At 44.9% G+C, this 26,789-nt stretch overlaps 1 pseudogene; it reads right to left on the reverse strand.

Moving 5' to 3' along the window:
- Nucleotides 1-716: 716 nt before the first annotated feature.
- The window catches only part of LOC147678967 (E3 SUMO-protein ligase KIAA1586-like), a 37,030-nt pseudogene continuing 10,957 nt past the window's right edge, over nt 717-26,789 (reverse strand).

Below are 26,789 nucleotides of genomic sequence, written 5' to 3' on the forward strand. Positions count from 1 at the left end.
TACTGATTGTGTTTATTGTGCCACTAAGGCTCTGGAAGGTTGGTTACTTGGAAGTAAAGTTAAGCACTATACAGGATTGTATAACTTGATCATGAGAGAACAAATCCTTATTAATTGTCAGAACCAGTTGTTGCACCAACACCTGATTGACTCAGATCTGACCTCTCCCCAAGAATTGGGAAAGAAGGAGGCAGACAAGCAATGTTCCCTCTAATTATTTTCCTCTGTGTGCGGCAGTGGACGGTCTATGTGCGCTGCAATCATGGCTATGTGTGCCAGGAACTAGACCACGCGTGTGTGCAGCGCCAAATGTTACTCCAAACATTGGCTTAAAAAAGTGAAAAGATGGTGCATTTTCACACAAACAGCTCTACTTTAAGGGTCTTAGGGCCGATTTGCATATTGGATAAAGTTGCCATGACATTGATTGGTTACACAGGCAAGTACACTTAAAGTTTAGAAAAGCACAAGACTCCAAATGGTGGTACCATCATAAGATTTTACTAAATATTTTTAACTGGAGCACTGTTCATTGGGTGGGGAAATGTTGAGAGCCTATACAATATCACATATACACAAAAAGTTACAAAATTACATAACATTTACAATTTGATGTGAAAGCTACTGAGTAATGTTGGGCTATCCCGCCAGGGATAGTTTGTAAAACTCAGACATCCACACAAACATGGACTGTGGGAGAGGGACGTTCCAACAAGTCAAGTGGCATCACTAGATGGGTGACAGGGTTGCTTCTCACGGTGATCCTTGCCATTTTTCTAGTGCTGATAAACTTTATCAAGGTCAACTTTCCCATTCAGAAGGTAGGCCTTTTTCCTCATCAGCATATCCAAATGCTTCTGCTCTAGTCTATTCCTCAATTTACTCTTGATAGTATTCATGAGGCTGAATCCTCGTTCACAATCTGCACTAGATGCTTGAAACGTTGCGCAGACATCAACTAGCTGAGACACCACACTATATTGAGCAGCATTGCATACAGTGAAATTCACCATGTCTTGAAATGTGGTAAATAAACCACCCTTTACATGTTCTGCCACCACATATTTATAGTCTTTGTATTGTCGAACAACATCTTTTGGTGTTTCACAATCACCCAGGACCAAGACATTTTTATACTTTTCAACAAGTCTTTGTATATTCTCAGTCCCAAAATCAAAATGTGATTGTGTTGACATCGCCTGGATTTCAAAACTTGCCCATTCTTTCAGTTCATCCTCAGGGAACCTTTTATGCATGTGCTCACAAAGAAGGGAAACAAAAGACAGAATTGGCCCACTGTCAAATTCTTGCCTTTCCTTGTACAACACCATAATTTCCCTTACATTGGTGCTCCAAAAGACAGTGTCCCCCAAATACTGTTCCTTAATTTGTCCAATCTTTGCTCTTGCATACTGTAGAGCTTCAACAGTAGTCAAAGAACTTTTTTGGAACAGTTTGCACAATGATGCAAATTCACTCAGAATGTCATTAAGTACTGCAAGGAAAATATGGTAGTTTGAGTCAGATAGCTTTTTGTAACATTATTTAGCAACTGGATCATTCTCTTCAACTTTCTCATGCTCAAAGTACTTAAGAACAGCCTCGTAATTCCGAATTAGTGCACCAACTGCAAAATGCCTCGAAAGCCACCGTACTTCATTCAAAGGTCGAAAAGAGACCACTTCACAGTCAGTGACTAATGCCATTTCATCCAGCTTGGACTTCTTTGCAGGTGATCTGGAGAACACAGTGTAGACAGTCCTCAATAATGTCTCCATCTCTTTAATCATTGGAACCCTCTTCCAGGCATCATCAACTCTCAAATCTTCTTGGTGAGCGACACATTGCTGCTCAACTAGATGGGGAATAGATTGTTTAAGGCGAGTAGCAACACCATTATTTTTACCCAGCATCACAGACGCACCATCGGATGTGAACATGACCATTTTCATGAGGTCCAGTTCATTGGCAGTGTAGAATTCCTTCACAGCAGTAGTGATAGCCTCAGCATTACAACTAGTCAGCTTCACTATGCCCCCAAACTGTGCTTTGTGCTCTGTTGAGGTTACTGGTCGGTACTTGAAGTACAGAATGAGCATTTTTGTAACAGAAATATCTGTGCTCTCATCAATTATCAATGTGTGATACAAAGCGTTACGAAGTTCTGCCATCCCTTCACTGTGTATCACGGTATTGATGTCCTCAAGGAACTCAAATGCATAGTTCTTGCTCCTCCAGCTGTCTGGTATCTTCACATACAAAGCTAGGTGGTCATGGATGTCTTGTACAGATAACATTGAAGTATTCATCTTGACTGCCAGCAACACATTGTTGATGAGAATCTTTATCTCCTCAGGCAGGGATCTGTGTCGTTCAACTACTTCCATCCTATTTGCTTTGTCAGTGGCAGTTTCTGTCAGTATTGCCTGCACTCCAAACCAAAACCTGGCAGCAGCTCCATTTCTTCCCTGTGGAAAAGTCCCCAACAATCTTGGCTTCTGCACATGCTTTGCAAATTAAGCCCACGTCTGGACTGTATTGAAATAGTTCCCCAAGTTGAACGCGAACCTTGCTTCGTGATTTCTGTGTCTCAGCCTCAACAATTTCTTTCATCCACTCTTCCTTGAAGACAAGGCAACATTTCTTCCTTTGTGGTGAAGCATCACACTCTGCAGAAGGTACAGCTTTGTGCTTGAACATATTTGCAATAACTGGGTTTAGCCTGCTATGCCACAAAGCCTGCAAAATAAAGGAACATTGTTAAAGTTGATGCCTATGCTCATGATTGCAATCTGTCACATAATACTGAGGCATCGTCGGCAAAACGTAGAGTGTAATTACCTGGATTTTCTGTCCACTGCAGTGCCCTTTCAAACTTATATGTAGCACTGTCCGTAGAGCCTGCAATAGAAGTAAAGATTGTTACAGCACATTGTGAATTTTTAATACAGAAATATACCATGTGCACAATAGGGGGACTCTACCAAACAATTACCAGTCAAATGTGTGGAGTACTGTCTGTGAAACCTACAACAGAAGAAAACATGGGTAAGGTATGTTGTTATATTACAATGTACAAGATGCACCACAGTTTAACTCTACCAAACAATTAACAGCTCTGCTTGTTCTCACGTATGCCCGTTCAAATGTGTGGGGTACTGTCTGTGAAACCTACAACAGAAGAAAACGTGGGTAAGGTATGTGGTTATACTACAATGCACAAGATGCACCACAGTTTACCAAACAATTACCTGTTGTGCTTGTACTCACGTATGCCCGCTCAAATGTGTGGGGTACTGTCTGTGAAATCTACAACAGAAGAAAACATGGGTAAGGTATGTTGTTATATTACAATGTACAAGATGCACCACAGTTTAACTCTACCAAACAATTACCTGTTTGTTCTGCCTGTACTCACGTCTGCCCGTACAACTGTATTTGTAGCATAGTCTCACAAACCTGTAAAAGAAAAGGGGTGCAGATTGTGAATCTATTTACCAAGCACCCCCCCAAATGCAACGTGGAACATAAACAGAATTACCTTGTCTTTGTGGGTACTCACGCCTGACCATTCAAATACAAATACCTTACAGACTACAAATCTGCAATTGAAGACAAGATGGTTAGCAAAGGCTCTAAGAGTTACAAACAATGAATGGGACTGGCCCAGATACACCACTAGGAAAAACGACCAAATAGTTACCTGGGATTCCAGTTTAGGCAAATAGGCACATGCCCCTGTGCTTCATTATTAGCATCTATTAGGCTAAACTTATCTGCACCTCCCCACACAATCCAGCCACTCTCCTGCATTTTGTTTACCTTTCGCCATGTCAATGTTTTAACCAAGACATGTGGAAAGGGGCGACCACTCGGTCCCCCCGAACGTATGGCGGAGTGCCTCGATCCCCCCGGGAAGCCATTTTTGGGCGGGAGGCGCGTCTCGGCTGGTATGCCCGAAGCGGCGTAGCCGGGGCGCGCCCTTTCCCGCCCTAGAGTGGGCTGGCCTAGACACCGACGTAGCCAGCCCCGCCCTAGGGGCCGGCAGGGGCGGGTTCTCGCCCGCCCTGAAGACGGATAAAAAGAGACGCAAGACCAGAAGACGTCCTCTTGTTCTTGTGCTCCGAAGCTGCACCTCCTCGCTACACGTGAGCTCGGGACAGAACGAAGAGCCATTTTTTGAGCGTTTTGATCTTGTTCTTTGTCTTTTAGATACTCCGTCGGAGAGATGCCCAGGAAAGGCGAAAAGAGAATGACGACTGAGCAGATGGTTCGGGCACTCTTTAAAGATATGTCCGACATAAAGAAACGGTTGGCGGAGCGAGACGGGGAGGAGGGTTCGGGCCCTTCGCCGGCTGGAGGGAGACCTAAGAGGCCGAGAAAGGTTCCAGCCGGTGGGGACGTCCCGGTTCCCTCTGCCCCTCTCGAGGCGCCGATCCCAGTACCGATGGGGGGGAATCCAATCCCCGTTGTCGTCACCCCGACATCCAAGGAAGATATGCCCCCCGAGCTGGCAGCACAGCTAGCAGCATGGTTGGGGGATAGTGGTGATGGCGCCACGGCTGCCGAGGCACAGGCGCTGATAAAAGGGCTTCGTGAGAAGAAGGAGGCAGCTAGAGTGGCGGGGATAGACAAGCCGCAAGCGGCAGAGGCTGCGTCCGGTTCAGGTAAGCGGCCATTGCCGATTGCAAGGGACGAGTCAGCACCCTCTCGTAGAGAGAGATTGGGGCAACATGTGCCTTTAGCTATAAAAGAAAAGATCTGGGCGGGAGAGTACGTGAACATTTTTTCCCTGCTTGTTGATCATTATGATGTGGAGCATGTGAAAAGTCAGAAGGACTTGATGCATCCGAGTGTTTGGCGCGCAAAGATGGCCGCCTTTAAGGTAAATGAGAACATTGGTAACTGGGGCAATGCATGGGGTATTTTCACATCGATTTTGGGGGAACGTAGGCCCGAGTTGCTCCCTGAGTTCCCCGTTTACCAATCACGAATTATGGGTTACTCAACTACGTATCAAGGTAACCATTGGTTTTGTTATGACAATCTGTTCAGGAAAGAAAAGGAACATAACAAAAGTTTGACTTGGGATTGTTACGATTCGTTAACTTGGGACAAAATGAAAGAATCGGGGATGTTAAGAATGCCATTGGTCGGGAGCAATGTTGTTGATTACTCCCGCCAGAATGTGGGGACGCCCTTTCGACCGAGTACGAGCACCGACGACCAGTCGAGGCCCGCAGGCAATACAGGGAGAAAGGGTTTCTGTTTTAATTTCAACAAGGGGAAATGTACCAGGCCTCCGGGATCGTGTAAGTTCAAACATGAGTGTAGTACATGTGGGTCGTCCCATCCTGAGTCATCGTGCAGAGCCAGAACGGGTGAGAATGGGGGTAAGGGGGGCGCCAAACAGGTCTAAGCTAGGCCGAGGGGCGCCTTTACCAACCCCGATTGATACCTTGGCAATGATTCCCTGGCTCAGTGACTACCCGGATCGTACTTCTGCCGGGGTGCTACGGAACGGTTTTACACATGGTTTCCGCATCCCGGTGGGGGACTTTCAGGGTGTAGGGACGTGCAAAAACCAACTTTCTGTTTTACAACATACATCGGTAGTGCAAGAGAAAATTCATAAAGAAGTTAGCCGGGGACGGGTCGCCGGCCCGTTTAGTGAACCCCCGGTACCAGATTTCGTTTGTTCTCCGTTAGGGGTGGTCCCTAAGAAGGACCCGGGTGAGTTCCGTTTGATCCATAATCTGTCTGCTCCACAAGGTCTTTCGGTGAACGACGCAATTGATCCAGAAGTTTGTTCGGTGCGATACGCATCTTTTGATGAGGCGGTAGCCATCTTGAATCGCCTGGGGCACGGGACGTTGATGGCGAAATCTGATATCGAGTCAGCGTTCCGGTTGCTCCCGGTACACCCAGACGATCAGCGTCTTTTAGGATTCGGGTTCCAGGGGTCATTTTACATGGATAGGTGTATGCCAATGGGATGCTCTATATCATGTGCTTACTTTGAACAATTCAGTACTTTCCTGCAATGGGTGTTCACTAAGAAAACGGGTTTCCAAAATGTAATGCACTACCTTGACGACTTTCTGTTCCTTGGCCCCGCCGATAGTCCCGAATGTGCCCAGGCCTTAGACGAATTCTGTGTGTTAATGGGTCATCTCGGCGTGCCATTGGCACCGGGTAAAACTATGGGTCCCACGACTTGCCTAGAGTTTCTGGGGATCGAGTTAGACTCAAGGGAGGGGTGCTTCCGTTTGCCAGCTAGCAAAGTGTCGAAATTCAGGGCAGCCCTCCAAGTATGTTTAAATGCATCCAAGGTTACACTGCATCAGTTGCAACAGTTAGTGGGAAAGTTGAACTTTGCCTTGAGGGTGATACCAATGGCTCGCCCCTTTTCCCGCTCAATTGCCCAAGCGATGGTTGGCCTGAAGGAAGGTCATCATCGCACAAGGTTATCGACTGAGGTCCGCCAGGACATGCGGATTTGGTTAGCATTCTTGGCGGACTTCAATGGCCGAGTCGTCTGGAACAAGCCAGCCATGTCCTCCGATGAGCTTGGGCTATGGACAGATTCAGCAGGAAGCGTAGGTTTTGGCGCCATCTTCGGCACAAAATGGTCGGCACAAAAGTGGCCCCTATGGTGGCACGAGAAGGGGCTGACGAGTAATATCGCTTTCCTCGAATTATTCCCCATTCTGGTGGCCCTGAGAACCTGGCCAGAAGGGTTCAGAGATCATTCTGTTGTGTTCTGGTCCGACAATATGACCGTGGTAGAATGCATCAATAGTCAGGCAGCCCGTTGTAAATTGATTTTGAGGCTGCTCAAAGAAATTGTCTTACTGTGTATGCAACTGAACGTGGTATTCAGAGCAAAACATGTCCCGGGGGTGATGAATCAGGCCGCTGATGCACTGTCTCGTTTTCACATGCAGGCTTTCTCGGGTTTCCTTCCTTCAGCGGACCCGGAGCCGGCACCCTTCCCCGAAGCTCTCTGGTCTCTCGGTGCCCCGAACTTCGTCACCTCGTGGGAGAGAGTCTAGCACCCAGGACAAGGAAGGCATATGAAGGGGCGTTTCAGGCCTATTTAGCCTTTTTGGGGGCAGAGAGGGGGGGTCTTTGGGGTCAGGAGGAGTTGGTAGTACTTTTTCTGATGTCCTTACGTAGGGCTGGGAAATCGGTGGCTACGGCCCAAAGGCATCGTGCCGCCATTTCCTTTGTTGCCAGGGCCCATGGCATCCTGGACCCAACAGCGTCGTTCACGGTACAGAAAGCGCTGCGTGGGTGGCAACGTCTAGAGGGTCGCAGAGTAGACGTAAGACGACCGATAGGTCTAGACAGGTTGTCCCAGTTACTGACCACACTCCCTAACACATGCTCGTCCCCGTTCGAGACCTGTTTGTTCCGGACTGCATTTACGCTGGCATTTCACGGGGCTATGAGAGTTAGTGAGCTAGTTGCAAGGAACAAACGGGATGTGACGGGGGGCTTGTGCAGGGAACATGTTCAGATCAGGGGTGATGCGATGGTTGTCTCCTTTCTCAGGTCCAAGACTGACCAAGATGGGAGAGGGGACTGCACGATCATTCGCAGGAACCCCGAGTCCTCTATGTGTCCGGTACAGTGCTTAGAAGATTACCTAGCACGAAGGGTGGCATCATGGGGGGGGACATTGTTGAGGCATGCAGACGCCACCCCACTGACGAGGTTTCAGTTTCAGCGGGTGCTTGCAATGGCCATTGCCGCAGCGGGCTTGGACCCGGGCGAATTTGGGACCCATTCCTTTCGAATAGGGGCGGCCACTGAAGCTACAGCCAGGGGTCTTAATGTAGAACAAGTGAAACGTGTGGGGCGCTGGTCCTCCAATTGTTATAAGAGGTACGTGCGATTGCACATGTTGTGAAGCTGTAATCATGTACTCACGCTTCTTGTCTTTTGTTTGTTTTCAGTTGCGCAAGCCTACGCGGCAGGGCCGACTGTGCAGTCGACCCAACTCCAGGCCAGCGGTCGCACATCACCGGCTGTGAGGAAGGAGGTGTGGGTCGTGGGCCACTCATACGTGAGACGGGCCGCAGACGTATTCAAAGCAGGTGATATGATTCATGTACCTGGGGAATACGGGTACAGAGTGTCCTTCTACGGAAGGGGCGGTCTCTGTATTGACCAGTTTCAAGCATTCTTTGAGGGTTTGTTAGGGCGGACGAGGTCACCGCCGTCTATAGTCATAGTACATTTAGGGGGCAATGATTTGGTCACCACCGGTAGACGACTTCTCCTAGAGGCAATGCTTTCCACGGTAAGTTGGTTAGCAAGGAGAGTTCCGGGGTGCATAATAGCGTGGTCTCATATGATCCCACGGAAAGTGTGGCGGGGGGCTATTTCGATCCCTGCTTTGAATCATTCTGTTAGAAAACTTAATAACAAAGTGAGTAGGTTGTTTCGTTCCAAGACATTGCATTCAATCTCGCATAGTTGTATTAACGATGACAGTATGTATTTGGGGGATGGTGTGCATTTGTCGAGGGTGGGAAATGAGTTACTCATAGGAGACTTCTTGGCTTGGTTAAAAACGTTGAAACATGACCTTTAGGTAGGAGTTTTGTGGGGGGTCCGGATAGCCGGTCAACTATCCGGACCTGTGGCGGTAAGGTCATGATCGGTGAGCACTAATTGGTAGATCCCTATGAGTGGGCGTCACCCAACACGGATGGGAGCGCTCGGGAGAGGTGGCCATTGGCCCCTCAGTGGGGAGGCGGTCCCGTCTAAGGGCGGGTCGCCGGAAGTAAAGGAAAGGCGGTCAAGGCCCCTTCCTTTGTAGGAGGGGTTACAGCCCCCTCCTGGGGAATTTCCCGGGGCCAGTGTCATCTGCGACGGCAGATGCGGTAAGTTGTGTGGGGTGGGGGGAGGTCCACGATACCTTCTAGATACCACACACAAGTGTTCGAACGACCTTTAAATGGCGTCGAGTCTTAAGTGCCCCCGTCAAGTCAAGGGAAATTGTTAGTAGTTGCACTTGAGGTAAGCCTCTGTGCTGTCGCCCCTCCCCAGTGGGAGGGGTAAGTCTGGTTAGGGATTTTGACACCGGTTATGACCTTGCCGTTGGCCCTTAAACGTTAGGATGTACAATTTCAGTGTTTCTAGAGAATGTTTTGTAGGATGCTAGTTCGGCTAGGAGAACCTCTGTATTAGAGAATATGTTAAGGTTAGCCAAACATCGCAATGTGATAATGAAATTGTACATAACATGAAACGTTTAATGTTTAATTTTTTGTTTTAATAAATACGGCCGGGGAGGGTCACTCCCTCCCCACATCCAAAAACTTCAAGAACTGTTTCCGGTTTCCCTCCTTTGGGGATTGTGTTGAGAGGGGGTGGCGGGTATCTCAGCCATATGGAAAGGGGCGACCACTCGGTCCCCCCGAACGTATGGCGGAGTGCCTCGATCCCCCCGGGAAGCCATTTTTGGGCGGGAGGCGCGTCTCGGCTGGTATGCCCGAAGCGGCGTAGCCGGGGCGCGCCCTTTCCCGCCCTAGAGTGGGCTGGCCTAGACACCGACGTAGCCAGCCCCGCCCTAGGGGCCGGCAGGGGCGGGTTCTCGCCCGCCCTGAAGACGGATAAAAAGAGACGCAAGACCAGAAGACGTCCTCTTGTTCTTGTGCTCCGAAGCTGCACCTCCTCGCTACACGTGAGCTCGGGACAGAACGAAGAGCCATTTTTTGACCCACCCACCAGCCCCTGAGGACAGCAATTTGTTGTGCAATAAAGTGGATTTATAAGTTTGTTTTTTCCGTTTCGTTTACAGGCTGTGAAAGTATCAGTTTATTGTTGATCATAATAAAGTATGGTGATTATTGTCTAGGTTGTTTCGATTAAAACGATAGATGTAGTGTTGCATTTCTAAGCATGTTCTTTCGGTCATAAGGACCAATGTTTTCATAGGTTTGAGTAAAATTGTCGTATTTATTTTTTGGTAGGCGGTAAGGTCATGATCGGTGAGCACTAATTGGTAGATCCCTATGAGTGGGCGTCACCCAACACGGATGGGAGCGCTCGGGAGAGGTGGCCATTGGCCCCTCAGTGGGGAGGCGGTCCCGTCTAAGGGCGGGTCGCCGGAAGTAAAGGAAAGGCGGTCAAGGCCCCTTCCTTTGTAGGAGGGGTTACAGCCCCCTCCTGGGGAATTTCCCGGGGCCAGTGTCATCTGCGACGGCAGATGCGGTAAGTTGTGTGGGGTGGGGGGAGGTCCACGATACCTTCTAGATACCACACACAAGTGTTCGAACGACCTTTAAATGGCGTCGAGTCTTAAGTGCCCCCGTCAAGTCAAGGGAAATTGTTAGTAGTTGCACTTGAGGTAAGCCTCTGTGCTGTCGCCCCTCCCCAGTGGGAGGGGTAAGTCTGGTTAGGGATCTTGACACCGGTTATGACCTTGCCGTTGGCCCTTAAACGTTAGGATGTACAATTTCAGTGTTTCTAGAGAATGTTTTGTAGGATGCTAGTTCGGCTAGGAGAACCTCTGTATTAGAGAATATGTTAAGGTTAGCCAAACATCGCAATGTGATAATGAAATTGTACATAACATGAAACGTTTAATGTTTAATTTTTTGTTTTAATAAATACGGCCGGGGAGGGTCACTCCCTCCCCACATCCAAAAACTTCAAGAACTGTTTCCGGTTTCCCTCCTTTGGGGATTGTGTTGAGAGGGGGTGGCGGGTATCTCAGCCATATGTGCAAGGGTAAAAGCCCAGGCAAAATAGAAAACACAGAGTCTGACAAAAACAGGGAGGTGGACACACCATAAGGAGAAAAGGACTCGAGAAAAATTATTGTGTGATAACATGGAAAATTTAATTACATTTATAAAAATTGATATGAACATATTCCATAATACACATAATTAAAAGAAGGGAGATAACAAAATTCATTTTTCTAAAAAAAACAAATCTACAAAAAGGATTCTACATTAATCACGTAATTATTGACACAATGATAATGCCCAAAATTAGTTGAGGAGGCTGATTTCTGGCGACGCGTTTCGACACATACTTTGTGTCTTCCTCAGGACAAATTCAGCAAGATTCTAAAGTTTAAAACAAACAAGAGTAACAACATCTCCTTATGTCAGTCAAGATAAATTTCTCATTGTTAAATACAGTGGTGTTACCATCTGTTGTACAGTTAGAACAATCACTCATAACGGTGGGTCTCATATTTTTACTACCCTTTTTTTAAAATAAAGGCCAACAGATGAAAAAAGGAAAGAAATAGGAAGGAAAAAGGAAAGCTTAGAAAAGACAAAAGAAGAAAAAAGGGGGGGGGGAGGGGAAAGGGGAAAATTTGGGGAGGGGGAAGAGTGGGTATAGAAAAACATCAGAAAGATAAAGAGAGAAAAAGCTTTTGATTTGTGCCGTTCTTTTTTTACCTTATTAACAACTTCTTTTTAAAAAGAAAAAAGTTTTTGAATCACAAATTGACATCAGTGCACAATAGTATAACCTATGAAGAGCACATGAGGGTATTTCAGATAGTTTGGTTTTTGTTAAAAAAAAAATGTTTTCATAGAATATGAAGGAAGCCTATATTTTAGAAAGTTTTAAACAGAATAAATTCTTATCCCTAAAAGCAGGTCAGTTTCAGTTCAAAGCTTTATTCGAATTGAATTTACAATTCATAAAAGTATACAGATAAAATCACAGTTAAAATTCCATCTTTTTCACTCAAGCTTTAAGCAACACTAAAAATAGTATTTTAAAAAAAAATATTAAAAGGGTTAAAAGAGAGATATAAAACAATACAATCGGGTCACAAACATATTGATTATTTATAATTAATTGGCTATTGCTATTCCATAGTTATGGTCCTTCTCACTCTTAAAATTGCATTCAAATAGGAGCTCACTGTGCTAATGGTAAGGCAATCATCTAAAGTCCTTAATCTATTATAGGCATCTCTGGCTTTTCTTAAGCCCCAACTAATAGGAGAGGTTTCAAAATTTGTCGCCTGGGGTGGCTGTATAAAGTACAAAAAAGAATGCAATGAAAATTTTATTGGTATGATTTGTCATCACAAGGACAGTGTCTTTTTTCTCTCGCCCAATCGTTACATATCGGGAATGTTACAAGTCTGCAAAAAAGTTTCCAGGCAGAAGTACGTCAGGAGCCTACGATGATACAGGGGTTGGTCTAATACAAGATACAGCTGAGTGCCCCTTTGGGAGGTCACCTCATCGTGGCTCATGACAGTTATTTTAGTCCTTTCACCCTTCCATCTTTGTAATTCCAAATGTTCTAAAAGAGTCTTTTTTAGCGTGGATCGCGAGAGCTGTTCCAGTGAGGCCGGATTGGAGAAATATTCAGGATGACCAATCTCACTGACAAAATTCTTGATGTACCTGAACCATTTAATGTTTTTTGCCCCATTGCAGGCTAAACAGTCCTCTATGATGGATCTATTCAGTTCTGTGGCTGGGTTAGTCCAGACATTATGCCAAAGTAAAACAGGGTCTAATTTTATAGTATCTGTGATATGAAGGAGGGCAACTTCAGCGTGTAGCACATATATGGCGGTACTCTTTGGTGTGGCTGTTAGGAATCGCAGAAACCTGTTCTCGATTCGCTGTATTGCATCTACTTGCTGCCAACCCCAAATACCCGCCCCATAAGTACCAGTGGCCACACATTTAGATTTGAATATTTGGAGGAGCTCCCTGACTGGCCTAGTCCCTATTTTTTTGCAAAATTCACAAGAGCACCAGTTGCTCTATTAAATGCTATGGCCCTTGCATTCACAGTGGGCTTCCACGTGCCCCGCCTATCAAAGTGCACGCCTAGATAGGAAAAAATATTGGCTAACTCCACCGCCTATCGTCTAAGATAATTGGACATGGTGTTCTTTGTTTGTTTGGGCCACATGACATGGTAAATGTCTTAGAGACATTTATACATAGACCCCTGAGCTTCATAAAATTTGAGAAGCACTGTACTGCTTTTTGGAGGCCCACCTTTGTCTGCGAGATGATAGCCGCATCGTCGGCATAGAGGAGAATGGGGATGGGTTTGCCTTTGATTACAGGGTAATCATAATACTGATGTGCTAAGCAAGAACCCACCCCATTAATATAGAGGTTAAATAGCAAAGGGGCTAGTATGCACCCCTGCCTTACCCCTCTACTGATCTTAAAAGACTCTGTGCATTCCCCCCTCCTGCTGTATCTTACGCGTGCACCTGCCCCAGCATAGAGTTCTCTGATATAGACAATTATTTGGCTATCCAATCCAATGTCCCTTAAAGTTTGCCAGAGATTGTCATGCAAGACGCAATCAAATGCAGAGCTGAGGTCCACAAATGTCCCGTATAGTTTTTTTTTTTTGCGTGTATGTATTTGGAAACAATATGGGAAAGATTTAACCCTTGCTCAATTGTCCCCCGCCCTCCCCTAAAACCATACTGGAAGGGCGATAACACTTCCTGACCTTCCAGCCAATCCTGAAAACGAGCGAGAATGACCCTACCTGCCATCTTCATAAAACTATCTAACAATGAGATGGGCCGATAGCAGGCAGGATCATCCCTGTCCCCCTTCTTATAGATCGGGACCAAGATTGCCTCCTGCCATGTCGAAATGAAACCTATTTTGATTAAAAGCAGGTCTATATTTCAGATTGAGCATATAGTTTTTACCTTTAGAGCTTTACAAAGAAAGGGAGGTTTCTGAAGTCAAAACGCTGTGGAGGTGTAGACTTCGTTTTAAGCACTATAGAGAAATAGGTAACATGTAATGGACCGAAATTAGTCAAATTTAAAAGCGGAGATATTCTTGCTCTCTCTTATTGTTCAAAGAAATAGCATTTAATATTAAGCTTGTACCTTTCATATGCAGAGTCTGAACATACCAGATCGTTTCCTCAATGCCTTGAGTAATGCGTGTTCCTTAACTTTTTTTTTACGAACATTTCTCGTTTGCAAGATGCTAAAAAGAAAATAATGCACCTTGTAAAGCGGGTTTCCTAATTAAGACGACATTGGTAACTTGCGCTGAGTAAGCCGTGTACATGATATTCAAGAAAACAGATGATTACCTGCACTTGTGTGCTGCACGTAAAATTGCAACAAGCGGTTGAAAAACGGCTACAGGTCCCGATGAAAGTAAATCAAGCGCAGTCCTCTTTTCTATTCCTGGTTTAACAAGGACACAGGGCAGGTATTATCGTAAAACTAAGGGTATGTACTGTTAGCGCGTCGGAATATGAACAAACAGAGCATAGAATTACCTTTTTAAAAAAACGCCTTTTCAGTAAAACCTTCGTTCCTTGTCGTAGGGTTTTGCTTATATTCAAGAGCGCGGTTAATATCCGGGAAAGCGTTCTCTGTCACCTAACGGACAGTGCAAAATTAAGGCGGCAAGCATTAGATTAATCCCACTTGAACGGTTCTAAACCTTGTACTCGAGGCGAATGTTGGCTCGACCATATAGTACGTACCTTTTAGGGACTGGATTGTGCCGCAATGTATCGGGAGTCTGGTTCTTATTTCCTAAAGGATTTGTATGTTTGGCGCAGGGGCGTTTTTATATGTGCGCCGCTCTCTATAGTGTTTGCAGGTGTGTGAGCTCTCTCTCTTAAAGGGCTCAACACTTATATATCGCAAAGAATGTTTTGTCCATAGAAAGGCGCCTGATGACAAAAATAATGAAAAAAGGGGCTTTCTGTTTTCCAGGATTATCGACATACCTGAATTTTATAAACAGATTTAAATAACTCATTTACCTAAATAAACTATTTTAACTGGCCTACTTGATGTCCCAAAAATAAGACCACAAAAATAACTGATAATAAATCAGTGCACATTCGTATATGAAGCTAGATCAGGTTATTGCATTTTCCCAAGGGAGCTCATTGTTTAGGCCCCGTGTGAAAGTGCCTAGAGAAAAAATCCCAAACTTTCTTTTTCCTGATTTTCTCTCCTCCATTATCATTTGAAATGTGGATTTTTTCTAAAATCCTCCATTTTGGCGTCCGATGGGGAATGTTTATATTCTGTAAAGTGTTTTACCAGTGGAGCTGTGTATTTCAAGGTCTTGATTGCTGACCTATGTTCAGTCTTTCTTGTATTAATCACACTTGAGGTTTCCCCTGCGTAGCCCAAGTTGCAGGGGTATACAATAAGGTACACCACATTCCGTGTGTTACAGGCCCAAAGTTCCTTTGCTTGTATGGTACAGCTGTTAAATGTCATGGTCTCACCGGTAATAATCTGGTCACAAGATTGGCAAGAACCACAACCTGATGTGCCTTTCACTCCATTTATTCCATCAATAGATTTCTGTATATATGATGGATTACTTGTAAGCTTATTGAAACGCGACCTCACTATAAAGTCCTTCAAATTTTTGTTCCGGCGATGTGCAAACATAGGTTTGGTCAGTTTGTTGTGGGTCTGATTCACATTTAGAAGGTGCCAGTTTGGGTTAATTATCTGCCTGACAGTAGCATCCAAAGTTGAGTGTTTGGTTATACAGACAAGTTTTGGGTCCTGTTTTTGTCTATGTATATTAAGGAGGGAGTCCTGATCGTAGAAACGTGCCCTTTTATACGCTTCTCTGATAAGGTGATGGGGGTAACCACGTTCTTCAAATTTTTGTTTCATTTTTATGGATTGAGAGCCATAATCCTTCAGGTTCGTACAATTCCTCCTCACCCTAAGGAACTGTGAGAACAGAATACTATCTTTCTGACACCGGGGATGATAGCTTTTGAAATGCAGCAAAGTATTTCTTGCTGAAGGTTTTGTATATAAATCAACCTCTAAATGGCCCTCACTCTGCTTAATGTAGATGTCAAGGAATTCCACTTGACGCAAGTTTATGTGGGCAGTGAACCGGAGATTATTATCGGTCAGGTTGAGCCACTCCAAAAATTCCTTCAGAGTCTGTTCCCCATCGGTCCATACAAAGAAAATGTCATCGATGTATCGATGCCAATTGGAAACAGACTCATAAAAGGGGGCAATTTCATTGTGTCAATAATTATGTGATCAGTGTAGAATCATTTTTGTAGATTTGTTTTTTTAGAAAAATGAATTTTTTTATCTCCCTTCTTTTAATTATGTGTATTATGGAATATGTTCATCTAAAGTTTTATAAATGTAATTACATTTTCTATGTTATCACACAATATTTTTTCTTGAGTCCTTTTCTCCTTATGGTGTGTCCACCTCCCTGTTTTTGTCAGACTCTGTGTTTTCTATTTTGCCTGGGCTTTTAACCTTGCACACACTTGCTTTACCCTGACCCAGGAAATATATCCCACTCAGGGGGTCCCTGTTACCTCACCATAAATTAACCGAGACGTGTCCCATTCACACACATTTGCATGGAATCACATTTACAATAGACCAGTGGAGTAGTGTATGCATGGTGTAGTAGCACACCACCATTACAGACAACACATTTCCAATTCAAATGAGCACAGCAACTGCCACCACCAAACCTAAGGGGTTTGCATTTCATTTGTCTTCATCTTCCGAAGACAAAATGCAGAAAATCAGAACAGCTGTTGTGCTGGGAGCGGTGCACCCGACACATCACCAAAGTAGTCCCCTTCAGCAGCCCACAACTTTTCCTCCTTCACACTAGTCAAACCTTCACTTGTTTCCTGTTTATACAAAAGCCTCAAACCCAACAAGAAGAAGCAATGGAAATGTCATACATAACCAATCTGAAAATGTGATGGCTATGCCGCAAGTCATGATCTCCTACTGTTGCACTGACTTCCTATGCTGTGAAAATGTGCCTTTCCTGGCGCAGTCACTTTGCTCAAATGGGTGTAATTTCTGATATATATATCCCATGCGATCAAGCTCCTTTGAGGAGTGAAACATGTCATGGAAAACACCTGTCTGATAATGGCAGATTAAAACCTTGCACTGCTTGCACCTTGATTCTGTGTGCTGGTCCGTGTCTTTTGAAGGGAGTTTAAAAGAGGCCTACACCTGAGGACTTTCTGCCGAGCACTAGGCGGTCAGGAGTTTCTGTGTGTGTGTGATATATATATATATATATATATATATATATATATATATATATATATATATATATATATACATATACATATACATATATGTATATATATATATATATATTCACTGAAAAAACCATAGGTTATAGACCATATATAGTTAGAAATTAGCATTTACAAAACCTTATTTTACTCACACAAAACCATTGAAATTCGCATATATAGTTAGTTGCAATAACTATATATCGCGCACCCGCAATCCACTGCTGATCATGTCACATATTACATCATTCATGACATGGTCAGTGACATCACTGATGACATCACTGATGACATCTCAAATGACATCACTGATGACATCACTGATGACATCTCAAATGACATCACTGATGACATCTCAAATGACATCACTGATGACATCACTGATGACATCTCATTTGACATTACTGATCACATCACTGATGACATCATTCATGTGATAATACGATGAACCTCTTCAGACTCTAATATAACCTTAGATACACTCAGTGTAAACAGACACTCACAGACTGTCACTCATCCATGGAGTTACTCACACACCTAGTCAGTCATGCAAAGAATCAATCACACCTCCATTTCCTCAACTATACAGTTATACACACCTTACTTATTCAAACATATACTATCACATATTTACTCTCTTAGACAATCCCTGATACAAGTTCACAATGATCCATACAGCCACTCACACAATCACTGGCTCTTATGCACAGTTATTTATATATGTCAACTCTCACATGTACTGTGTTTTACATATGTACTTACTTTGACATGTAGCACTGAGATATCCATTCACTCACCAATACACTCATGCACACAGTCAACCGCCCATACAGCTGTTTCCACATGCACTTTTGAACCCATACATCTAGTGAATCAACTGCTCGCACATCTATGCACAGAGTCATACGCCTCCCAGCCATATATCGTTTTTTCAGTGAATTTTCAAGGTTTTGTTAATGCTAATTCCTAACTATATATGGTCTATAACCTATGGTTTTTTTCAGTGAATTTCAATGGTTTTTTAATAGCAAATATCAAAAGCTGTAAAATGTATTCTTCTTTTAAAGGAAAAATATATTTTATATGTATTTAATATATTTTTTTTATGTATATACATTTTTTGAGGGAACGAATTTATCAACTATCATGCTGAAGAAGAGTGTGGGGGAAAAAAACAAAGAGGAGGACTAAGAGGAAAGAACAATCAGTTCAAAAATACAATTGCTTTAAAGCATGAAGTGCCTTTCCACACATTTACATTTAAATAACTCATATTAGAACATACAAAATATCTACAGAGGAGACGGTGTACATTGAATTTTAGACTCTTCATTGGTACCTACATGTTGGTACTTACATCACCAACACAACACAACAGCTCTATTCAGAGCTAACCTACCTCGAAGCACTCTAAAATATTATTTTACTATTTCCCTTGGTTTTCCCCTTGTTACGCTTTCCGGAACGCTACCCGGTGCGCGGACCGGGCGCTAACCGTGCGAAAATTTGAAAAAAAAAGGTTTGTTTTTTTTTACATATATGGGCCTCCTCAGCCACCCTCAGAAAACCTAGGGGGCCAGGATATGTCTCCCGTGCCCCCTTATACCCATTCCCAACATTGTTTATCCTCCATCTTGTGACTAAATTCGTCCGAAACACAAGATGGCGGACTCCCGTTACGCTACCGGTGAGCTACCCGGTTCGCGTACCGGGTAGCGCTTCCACCGCGAAAAATCGAAAAAAAATGTCTTTTATTTTTTTGCCCCGCGGGACCCTTTAATAGCCCCCACATCAATGCTAGGGGGTCAGGAGGGGGTCTACCTTGCCCCTTTCATTCATTTCCCCCTTCGTTAATTTCCACCTCTTGTCTCTCGATCCTACCGAGAGACAAGATGGCGGCCGCTCCGGACTGTTTAGAATGTTGAGAGTCACCGGAGAGCCAATCCGCTTCTCCTCGCGAAGTTCCGTTACGCGTCTGGTACGCGAACCGGGGCGCTAACCGGGACCCTGTCACAGATATATATATTTTTTTGAAAGTTAATTTCTCAAAATCCACTGGAGCATATATCTTGAGACCTACCAAAGGCACATCAGGCAAACAGTCTCTAAAATTTTTCCAAGTTTCATAGAAATCCATTCAGCCGTTCGAGCTAAAAGTGAGTCTAACCCATGGAAAACTCAATGTTAAAAACACGTTTTGGGACCCCCCTTTTTTCTCGGCCCTCGCTTGATGAAACCCCCCCAAACTTTCAGGGGACACTCAGAAAAAGAATGTGCCATTTTCCTGAAAATTTCAGCCTATTCCGTCCATCAACGCCAAAGTTATTCAACATAGAAATTTCAGAAATCCCTATTCCAAAAAATCTTAACTATATATACCTACTGGCGACCGCCAGTAGGTAATATATATATATATATATATATATATATATATATATATATATATATATATATATATATATATATATATATATATTCACAGAAAAAACCATAGGTTTTAGGCCATATATAGTTAGGAATTTGCATTTACAAAACCTTGAAAATTCACTGAAAAAACCATTTGTTATAGACCATATATAGTTAGGGATTAGCCTTTTCAAAACCTTAATTTACTCACACAAAACCATTGAAATTTCATATATAGTTAGTTGCACTAACTATATATCGCGCACCCGCAATCCACTGCTGATGATGTCACATATTACATCATTCATGACATGGTTAGTGACATCACTGATGACATCACTGATGACATCTCAAATGACATCACTGATGACATCAGTGATGACAACATCCAGTGACTGTATGTTTCTGTAAAGTTAAAATATGTCTTACATATTGAAGAATGAGTGGATGTATAAGTGTCTGGATGAAGGATTTAGTAGGTGCATGACTGACTGTATGAGTGAGTGATTAAATGTGTCTCACTGAGTGCATGGGTTAGTGACTAAACTGTTTTAATTTGTGCATCATTATATCTGTTGTTCTACAAACTGCTGCATATGTTGATCAGTAGCTATATGACTAACTGTATGGGTTATTCATTGGTTGTCCAAGTATTTGTATGGGAAACTGAGTGTGTGTGTATGGGTGGCTGAGAGGTGTGTGACTCTGTACATAGATGTGTGAGTAGTTGATTCACTATATGTATTGGTTCAAAAGTGCATGTGGAAACAGCTGTATGGGCGGTTGACTGTGCATGAGTGTATTAGTGAGTGAATGGATATCTCAGTGCTACATGTCAAAGTAAGTACATATGTAAAACACAGTACATGTGAGAGTTGACATATATAAATAACTGTGCATAAGAGCCAGTGAATGTGTGAATGGCTGTATGGATCATTGTGAACATGTATCAGGGATTGTATAAGAGAGTAAAGTAAATATGTGTTAGTATATGTTTGAATAAGTAAGGTGTGTATAACTGTATAGTTGAGAAAATGGAGGTGTGATTGATTTTTTGCATAACTGACTAGGTGTGTGAGTAACTCCATGGATGAGTGACAGTCTGTGACTGTCCGTTTACACTGATTGTATCTAAGGTTATATTAGAGTCTGAAGAGGTTCATGGTATTATCACATGAATGATATCATCAGTGATGTGATCAGTCATGTCAAATGAGATGTTATCAGTGATTTTATCAGTGATGTCATTTGAGATGTCATCAGTGATGTCATCAGTGATGTCACTAACCATGTCATGAATGATGTAATATGTGACATCATCAGCAGTGGATTGCGGGTGCGCGATATAGTTAGTGCAACTAACTATATATGAAATTTCAATGGTTTTGTGTGAGTAAAATAAGGTTTTGAAAAGGCTAATCCCTAACTATATATGGTCTATAACCAATGGTTTTTTCAGTGAATTTTCAAGGTTTTGTAAATGCAAATTCCTAACTATATATGGCCTAAAACCTATGGTTTTTTCTGTGAATTTCAATGGTTTTTTAATAGCAAATATCAAAAGCTGTCAAATGTCAAGTACGTGATAGGTAAAAACTTTTTCGTGTTTATGCACGCTGATGTGCTTTGAACGCTGCCCCCCTCCCCTCTTTTCTCTTATTAGTACTCTCTCTTTGCAGATAGTGAAGAGTAGTTAACGCAGGCCTTTACCCCCGTTGTAATCCGTCGTGCCTGCTTGTCTCTCCATTTGATTGATTGTTATCCAAGCATTTACTGTTTTACAATTGATTCTCTTTGGTTCATTCTCTATTTACAAACAAGCACAAAGTCGCAATACTCTGTTTAGTCTTTGCACATAGTGAAAAATCGTGTAAAAAAATAAAAGTAATCGAGCAAAATCAGTAGGCCACTAATTGGATCTCTTTTTGACCTCGCTAAAATAGAAATATTAGGAACAACCCTTCATGAGAAATACGAAAATAGTGAGATGAACTGAGCTCCACACCATATGGCTGAGATACCCGCCACCCCCTCTCAACACAATCCCCAAAGGAGGGAAACCGGAAACAGTTCTTGAAGTTTTTGGAAGTGGGAGGGAGTGACCCTCCCGGCCGTATTTATTAAAAACAAAAAATTAAAAACATTAAACATTATCATATTAATGTACAATTTCATTACCACATTGCGATGTTTGGCTAACCTTAACAGATTCTCTAATACAGAGGTTCTCCTAGCCGATCTAACATCCTACAAAAACATTTTCTTGAAATATTGAAATTGTACATCCTAACGTTTAAGGGCCAACGGCAAGGTCGTAACCGGTGTCAAGATCCCTAACCAGACATACCCCCCCCCACTTGGGAGGGGCGACAGCACTGAGGCGTACTCAAGTGCAACTACTACCAATTTCCCTTGACTTGACGGGGGCACCTATCAACTCGACGCCAGTTAAAGGTCGTTCGAAGACTCGTGTGAGGTATCTAGAAGGTATCGTAGACCTCCCCCCAACCCCACACAACTTACTGCATCTGCCGTCGCAGATGTCACTGGCCCCGGGAAATTCCCCAGGAGGGGGCTGTAACCCCTCCTACACAGGAAGGGGCCTTGACCGCCTTTCCTTTTCTTTCGGCGACCCATCCTTAGAAGGGACCGCCTCCCCGTTGAGGGGCCAAAGGCCACCTCCCCCGAGCGCTCCCATCCGTGTTGGGTGACGCCCACTCATAGGGATCTTCCAATTAGTGCTCACCGATCATGACCTTACCGCCCGACCAAAAATAAATACGACAAATGCTAACTAAACGAAATTACATTGGCCACTATGACCGAACAAGCCTGTCTATAAATGGACCTTACATCCGCATTTCTTTAATCACCAAACTTATAAAATTAGACCAATCTTTATTACACATTCAACATCAACATGATACTAAAAACAACCTGTAAACGAAATAGAATTAACGATCAATTTTATTAAAACAACTGGCTGTCCTCAGGGGCTGGTGGGTGGGTCAAAATTGGCTCTTCGTTCCGTCTCGAGCTCACGTGCAGCGAGGAGGTGCAGCTTCAGAGCACAGGAACAAGAGGATGTCTTCTGGTCTTGTGTCCCTTTTTATCCATCTTCAGGGCGGGCGTAAACCCGCCCCTGCCTGCCCCGAGGGCGTGGCCGGCCGCGTCAGTGTCTAGGCCAGCCCACTCTAGGGCGGGAACAAGCGCGCCCCGGCTACGCCGCTTCGGGCATACCAGCCGAGACGCGCCTCCCGCCCAAAATGGCTTCCCGGGGGGATCGAGGCACTCTGCCATACGTTCGGGGGGACCGAGTGGTCGCAACTTTCCATATGGCTGAGATACCCGCCACCCCCTCTCAACACAATCCCCAAAGGAGGGAAACCGGAAACAGTTCTTGAAGTTTTTGGAAGTGGGAGGGAGTGACCCTCCCGGCCGTATTTATTAAAAACAAAAAATTAAAAACATTAAACATTATCATATTAATGTACAATTTCATTACCACATTGCGATGTTTGGCTAACCTTAACAGATTCTCTAATACAGAGGTTCTCCTAGCCGATCTAACATCCTACCAAAAACATTTTCTTGAAATATTGAAATTGTACATCCTAACATTTAAGGGCCAACGGCAAGGTCGTAACCGGTGTCAAGATCCCTAACCAGACATACCCCCCCCACTTGGGAGGGGCGACAGCACTGAGGCGTACTCAAGTGCAACTACTACCAATTTCCCTTGACTTGACGGGGGCACCTATCAACTCGACGCCAGTTAAAGGTCGTTCGAAGACTCGTGTGAGGTATCTAGAAGGTATCGTAGACCTCCCCCCAACCCCACACAACTTACCGCATCTGCCGTCGCAGATGTCACTGGCCCCGGGAAATTCCCCAGGAGGGGGCTGTAACCCCTCCTACACAGGAAGGGGCCTTGACCGCCTTTCCTTTTCTTTCGGCGACCCATCCTTAGAAGGGACCGCCTCCCCGTTGAGGGGCCAAAGGCCACCTCCCCCGAGCGCTCCCATCCGTGTTGGGTGACGCCCACTCATAGGGATCTTCCAATTAGTGCTCACCGATCATGACCTTACCGCCACAGGCCGGATAGTTGACCGGCTATCCGGACCCCCCACAAAACTCCTACCTAAAGGTCATGTTTCAACGATTTTAACCCTGCTAAGAAGTCTCCTAAGAGTAACTCATTCCCCACCCAAGACAAATGCACACCATCCCCCAAATACATACTGTCATCATTAATACAGCTATGAGAAATAGAATGCAATGTCCTGGAACGGAACAACCTACTCACTTTATTGTTAAGCTTTCTAACAGAATGGTTCAAAGCAGGAATAGAGATAGCCCCCCGCCACACCTTTCGTGGAATCAAATGGGACCATGCAATTGTGCACCCCGGAACTCTCCTCGCCAACCAACTTACCGTGGAAAGCATTGCCTCCAGGAGTAGTCGTCTACCGGTGGTGACCAAATCATTGCCCCCAACATGTACTATAACTATAGACGGCGGTGACCTTGTCCGCCCTAACAAACCCTCGAAAAAAGTTTGAAACTGGTCAATACAGAGACCGCCCCTTCCGTAGAAGGACATCCTGTACCCGTATTCCCCAGCTACGTGAATCATGTCACCTGCTTTGAATACGTCTGCGGCACGCCTAACGTATGAGTGGCCCACGACCCACACCTCCTTTTTCACAGCCGGTGATGTCTGACCGCTGGCCCGGTGTAGGGTCGACTGCATAGTCCGCCCCGCCTCGTAGGCTTGCGTAACTGAAAACCAAACAAAAACAAGAAGCGTGAGTACATTATTACAGCTTCACAACATGTGCAACCGCACGTATCTTTTATAACAATTGGAGGACCAATGCCCCACTCGTTTTACTTGCTCAATATTAAGACCCCTGGCTGTAGCTTCCGTAGCAGCCCCTATCCGAAAGGAATGGGTCCCAAATTCGCCCGGGTTCAAGCCCGCAGCGGCAATTGACATCGCAAGCACCCGCTGAAACTGAAATTTTGTCAGTGGGGTGGCGTCAGCGTGTCTCAACAAAGTCCCCCCCCATGATGCCACCCTTCGTGCTAGGTAATCCTCTAAACACTTTACCGGACACATGGAGGACCCAGGAATCCTGTGTATGATGACGCAGTCACCCATCCCATCTTGATCAGTCTTGGACTTTACAAAGGAGACAGTCATTGTTTCTCCCCTGATCTGAACGTGTTCCTGGCACAACCCCCCTGCCACATCCAGTTTGTTCCTTGCAACTAGTTCGCTTACCCGCATTGCCCCGTGAAATGCTAGCGTAAAAGAGGCTCGGAACAGCACCGCCTCAAACTGAGATGAACATGTGGCCGGGAGTGCGGCCAACAACTGGGACAATCTATCCAAACCTATCGGGCGCCTCTCATCTATTCTGCGACCCTCAAGGCGTTGCCACCCACGCAGCGCTTTCTGCACAACGAAAGACGCTGTTGGGTCCTGGATAGCGTGTGCTCTGGCAACAAAGGAAATGGCAGCACGATGCCTCTGGGCCGTAGCCACCGATTTCCCGGCCCTACGTAAGGACATCAGAAAATTCACTACCCATTCCTCGTGACCCCAAAGCCGCTCTCTATCAGTCCCCAAAAAGGCTAAATAGGCACGAAACGCCCCTTCGTATGCCTTCCTCGTCCTTGGTGCTAGACTCTCTCCCACGAGGTGACGAAGTTCGGGGCACCGAGAGACCAGAGAGCTTCGGGAAAGGGTGCCGGCTCTGGGTCCGCTGAGGGGAGGAAACCCGAAAAAGCCTGCATTTGAAAACGAGACAGTGCGTCAGCCGCCTGATTCATCACCCCTGGGACATGCTTTGCTCTGAATAGCACGTTCAAATGCATACACAGTAAAACAATTTCCTTAAGCAGTCTTAAAATCAGTTTACAACGTGCTGCCTGACTATTGATACACTCGACCACGGTCATATTGTCAGACCAAAATATGACAGAGTGATCTTTGAACCCATCGGGCCATGTTCTCAAGGCCACCAAGATGGGAAACAGTTCCAGGAAAGCAATATTACTCGTCAGACCATTCTCATGCCACCATGTCGGCCATTTTTGTGCCGACCATTTTGTGCCGAAGATGGCGCCAAAACCTATGCTTCCTGCTGAATCTGTCCATAGCCCCAGCTCTTCAGAGGACACGGCTGGTTTATTCCAGACGATTCTACCATTGAAGTCCGCCAGAAATGCTAACCAAATACGCATGTCCTGGCGGACCTCGGCCGATAGTCTCGTGCGATGATGGCACTCTTTAAGGCCGACCATCGCTTGGGCAATTGAACGGGAAAAGGGGCGGGCCATTGGTATTACCCTCAGGGCAAAATTCAATTGTCCCACCAACTGCTGTAATTGTTGCAGCGTAACTTTCGATGCATTTATACACACTTGCAGCGCAGCCCTGAACTTCAACACTTTCTCAGCTGGCAAACGGAAACAACCCTCACTGGAGTCCAACTCGATCCCCAGAAACTCGAGGCAAGTCGTAGGACCCACTGTTTTACCCGGCGCCAATGGCACACCAAACTGTTTCATTAACACACAAAATTCGGCCAAGGCCCGGCCACATTCAAGATCCCCGGCTGCCCCAAGAAACAGAAAATCATCAAGGTAGTGCATTACATATTGGAAACCCGTGTTCTTTGTGAATACCCATTGTAGAAAACTACTGAATTTCTCGAAATAAGCACAGGATATAGAGCACCCCATTGGCATGCACCTATCCATGTAATAACGACCCTGAAACATGAAACCTAGGAGACGCTGGTCGTCTGGGTGTACCGGGAGCAATCGGAACGCTGACTCGATATCTGACTTCGCCATCAGCGCCCCGGGCCCCAGGCGATTCAAAATGGCTACGGCCTCATCGAAGGATGCGTACCGCACCGAACACACTTCTGGATCGATTGCATCATTTACGGAAAGACCTCGTGGAGCTGATAAATTATGAATCAGTCGGAACTCACCGGGGTCTTTCTTGGGGACTACCCCTAAGGGAGAACAAACAAAATTCTGAACCGGAGGTATACTGAACGGGCCGGCGACCCGACCTCGTGCAACCTCTTTACGGATCTTATCCTGTACTACGGGCGTATGCTGCAGGACGGAAAGTTGATTTTTGCACTTCCCTACACCCTGAAAGTCCCCTACCGGGATGCGGAAACCATACGAAAAACCGTTCCGCAGCACCCCAGCAGAAGTACGATCCGGGTATTCACTGAGCCAGGGAATCATCGCCAGGGTATCAATCGGGGTAGGTAAAGGCGCCCCTC

The sequence above is a fragment of the Lissotriton vulgaris genome, chromosome 11, assembly GCF_964263255.1.
Source record: "Lissotriton vulgaris chromosome 11, aLisVul1.2, whole genome shotgun sequence".
Lineage (NCBI taxonomy): Eukaryota > Metazoa > Chordata > Amphibia > Caudata > Salamandridae > Lissotriton > Lissotriton vulgaris.